General features: G+C 32.6%; 1 pseudogene; it reads right to left on the bottom strand.

The window, feature by feature from the left end:
- Positions 1-1,164: 1,164 nt before the first annotated feature.
- On the bottom strand, positions 1,165-1,786 carry LOC129073955 (bisphosphoglycerate mutase-like; annotated as a pseudogene).
- Positions 1,787-4,405: the final 2,619 nt, after the last annotated feature.

The raw sequence follows: 4,405 nt of genomic DNA, 5'->3' as shown, positions 1-4,405 counted from the left end.
AAGTTACTCCAGAAAGCATTTCTTAAATTTTAATGTGTATATGAACCACATGGGATCTTGTTGAAAAAACAAATTCTGATTCAGTTTGTGAAGAGGGGGAGGCAAATATTCTTCATTTCAAACTCCATGGTAAATATAGTGCAGACATTCCACTGATTACAGTGTAAGCAGCAAATGACATAAGTATATATGCACTTTGGATATCGATAGATGAAATACAGTAAAATACATTATTTTCAGTTTTATGAGTGGTTAAATTTCAATGTGATTTTTGTCAAAATTAGAAAGAAAAGGCTCTTACATGTTCATTGTTTAGACCTTTTTATCTATTTCCTTCTCCCACATTTCCTATTTTCATTTTGAATAAATATCCAAACTACAAATACTTCAATGACTCATGCTGACTTCAAAATAAGCAATAGAGCTTAAGAAAAAGAAGACCTTTTACTGGAATATTTTTCCTCTGGGGAAATGTTACCTTTTGTTGCTTTTTTTCAACCATTCTCATTCTCTTCTCCCTGCTCCCAGACAAAAATCTAAACACATCCTCAGATTCAATAGGAGCAGCGGAGATGAACATGGAAGACCAGAAGACTCGGAGGCCACCTGCGATCTCTTTACTCTGTCACTAATTTTTTTGGGGGGGATATTAAAATATTAACATTCACCACCATTCAAAACTTTCCTTAATATCACAGCACCTTAGAGACTGATTCAAAGTGGCTGGCGAGCTGAAGAAATTAACATTTCGGGGCTGTCAATAGAAAATTCAGGAATGCTGATGAAGCTTTGTGTCTCAGGTTGTTGCTACACAGGGATGTTTACAAAACCTTAAAGTTGTATACATTTTATATTTCTTTAATAGTTGGTATAATTTATAAACTTACAACTTTACATATAATATGAAACATATTTTCATGTAACTCTCTTTCTTTCTGAATCAAATTTTGCATAATAATAACTGAAACCTGCAGCTCCCATAGGGATGGGATTCCAGGTCAGCAGATGCCAAAGTGACAACAACAGCCATAACCTGGTTTTCAGAGGATCTGGAATCATCTTTCACAGGTGCATTTCGAGTTACTGCAAATATAGATTGCCCGAGCCAGGTTTCAACTTTCGTGTAATACTCATTAAGATAATAGCATAAGAAAGTTACATGTATTAAATTTGAAAACACAGTCTCTTTTGCTCTGTCATTATCTTCAAGTATATTATGTCAGCCTGCTTAAGTTTCTTTTCATGAGTAGATATCAAAATGATTTTGCCACTTAATAGTTCTGGAGCAATTCTTTCATTCCAAAGGGGAAGGAGTCTCTCCAGGGCATCCTATAAACTTCCAGACTGTGACAATTAATTCACAGGCACATTGTACAATATACACCTCTGGTCATTGCATGTTTTCTGGTAGTAAAGTTGAGATTCCACTATGTGTGACAGAGTCACTCTGTAGCTTCTTTTCTGGAGTGCCCATTGTTCTTCACTATGATTCAAAGATATATTTTTCCCTGCAGAGACAGGTCAGGGCTCCATCGTGACACTTTGCCCATGAACCCATTCCAGCCCAACTCTTCCCCAATTGGTCAGACTGGGTAAACGGACCAATGAAGAATGGATGTTAATATAAGACCAAACTCAAAGTTTAGCACTTTGAGCTGCTTCCTCGAGTTCTGGGCTTCCTCCATCGCTTCTCTCTTAAGTTTCTGATCCACCCAGCTGCAGAAAGATTCTCCTTATTCTAAGCATTGTCTCCCTGTGTTAACATAATCAGTTTGTACTTGGACATACTGATGGCTGAGCTCACTAGGGCTTTCAAATAGGCTAATTTGCAATGCTTCTTTCAGTACATTCATAAGTAAATTTCACAAGCAGAAAACTTTTTCTCAGAATTCTTCATAAGTAATCTGATGAAATATTTCAGGACTTTGAAAAGAGGAGTTTTCAAAGCAGTAAGAAATAAAGGTCAGAAGATACTGTTTTCATGACAATATCATAGCAGTAAAATGAATATAAGAAAATAATAGATTATCCATTTAATCTTCCATAATTATTACAAATAATTGAAAAGCTTACACATTCATAAGCCTCATTTATGGTCTTTCTACTATCTCATTTTAAGTCTAAAAACTATTAGTAAAGTCCCTCCTGTTTTGACTTTAATAAATTACTTTCAGGTACGATTATTAGATAAAAATGTATTAAAATGAATTTCAATGAAATATGGAGACAATACACCATAATGTTTAAAGGGCAAAAGGTTTAAGTCAGTCATGCTTTTATTTTAAAAATTGCTGCCATTTACCAGTTTTGTGACTTTGAAATGTTCACATAATATATTCTACTTCATTTGCTCTATGTGTTTATTGCATATAATTGAACAGTTTACTCCTTAAGCATTGAAGATAGAACGCCAGTGCCAGACTGGAATGAGAAACCTGACAGCCACAAGCAGCTTTGGAAATGCATCACTCATTCATTCATTCATTTTTGCTGTATAATTTTTTTCTCACTTTTATTGATGTATAATTGACATACAACACTGTAATTTTAAGGTGCACAAGGCCTTACTTTGATATATTTTTATATTGCAAAATAATTGCCACCATAGTGTTAGCTACCACCTACATCATGTCACATAATTACCATTTCTTTTTGTGGTTAGAATATTTAAGATTTACTCTCGGCCACTTTTAAGTGTATAATAGAGTATTATTAATCACCTTGTACATTTGATCTCCTGAACTTATTGATCTTGTAAATCACCCCTGTTTCCCTAGACAGTGTCAGGAAACAAATCATGATAATTTGGCCAGTTTTTATCTTATTCCAAAGAGTTCAGAATAGAGATGGTGTAAGAGAGTGACCAAATTGATTATCTATCTATCTATCTATTTATCTATCTAAAATCAGTCTTATGTGTATTTTTTTCAAACAAAAACATTGTTTGAAGTTAGTTTTTCCACCTTATAAACTTATAAAATTTATTATAAAATATAAAATAATTAAAATCAAGAAAACATAAACTTTGCTCAAGTCAATTTAATTTCCCTAATGGGGGAATTGTCTTATTAATTTTTTATGACTGAAAATCATTTAAATTTATTGTATTTTTTACAACTGTTTGCTAGATACCATAATGTTTTATAACAACAAAGTAATTAGTTTGTATGCTCTTATCTCTTATAAGTGATTCTATGATGGAGAAACAAGGGGAAATATTTTCAGGTAATATCACAATTCACAAAGGAAATATTAAAATAAAGTGATTATTATAAAGTGTTTATTTCATGAAAACATGAAAGTATGAGTATGAGCCCTGGCTGGTGTGACTTAGTGGATTGAGTGCCAGCCTATGAACCAAAGGGTTGCTGGTTTGATTCTAAGTCAGGACACATGCCTGGGTTGCAGGCCAGGTCCCCAGTAGAAGGTGGGCGAGAAGAAACCACACATAGATATTTCTCTCCCTCCCTTCTCCTCTTTCTAAAAATAAATAAATAAAACCTAAAGAAAAAGTATGAGTGTGAAAGTATTAGTATGAGTAGTTAAACGTGTTAAATGTTTCCATGAATTAATGAGAGTACAGTTGAAAACTAAAACTAGAAATTGGTAATGTTTTTACCTGCAAAATTATTTTTCACAGATATAAAAGAGCTCTCACTTTTCTTAATTGCATCGTCTGACTTTATTTTATTTATGAGTTTTGCAATTTCAATACATTTTGATTTCATTACTATTTTTCTTGCTATTCATATAAGAAATAATAACTTTTTTTTATTACAAATGAGTCCAAAATATATATCAAACAAAACATGTCTTAGTTTCTTCTCCTTTTTATAAACTTTTAATTAAATTTTGGAAAAAGCTTATTTTCTTCCCTAACATAATTTGAGTCCAAAAAGTTTTGTGCTGCAGAAAATTGCATAGCACTATGTTCTCGACCACACTAAACAAAAGCAAACATACAAGGCATTTAATGCAGGTGTAAATTAAATCTATTTTTATGTTTTTGAGACTAGTAATTTTCTTAATGCTATTTAACCATGGCATAAAATGCAAACTGTACTGATAAATTGGAGGGTGAATAAATGTGCTTCAGGTGTTAGTCAATAATTTATGCTGGTGATAGACATTATTTTCTGCATTATTGAGCAGAAATGATCTAGCTTCACATATCACCACAATATTTTAAAATTTTACTTTCATTTGAAATGGCTTATAGTTATCAAGAGCTACAAGTATGCTAGACTGCTTGGCATATTGCATTTGTTAAGAAAACAGAGGGTGATCACTCCATTAATCCAGAATAGATGAGTCTATACAAATAGTTCTGTGCTGAGAATATGAAGATATGGAAATATCTGTATATTTATGCGACCACATTAAAAGTATGCCCTATTTTTTTTAT

This window comes from Pteronotus mesoamericanus, unplaced genomic scaffold (genome assembly GCF_021234165.1).
Source record: "Pteronotus mesoamericanus isolate MK-2021 breed Mesoamerican mustached bat unplaced genomic scaffold, CSHL_Meso_final contig_116, whole genome shotgun sequence".
Lineage (NCBI taxonomy): Eukaryota > Metazoa > Chordata > Mammalia > Chiroptera > Mormoopidae > Pteronotus > Pteronotus mesoamericanus.
Note: the sequence above shows the minus strand (reverse complement) of the source record. Positions and strands in the feature narration are given on the sequence as shown.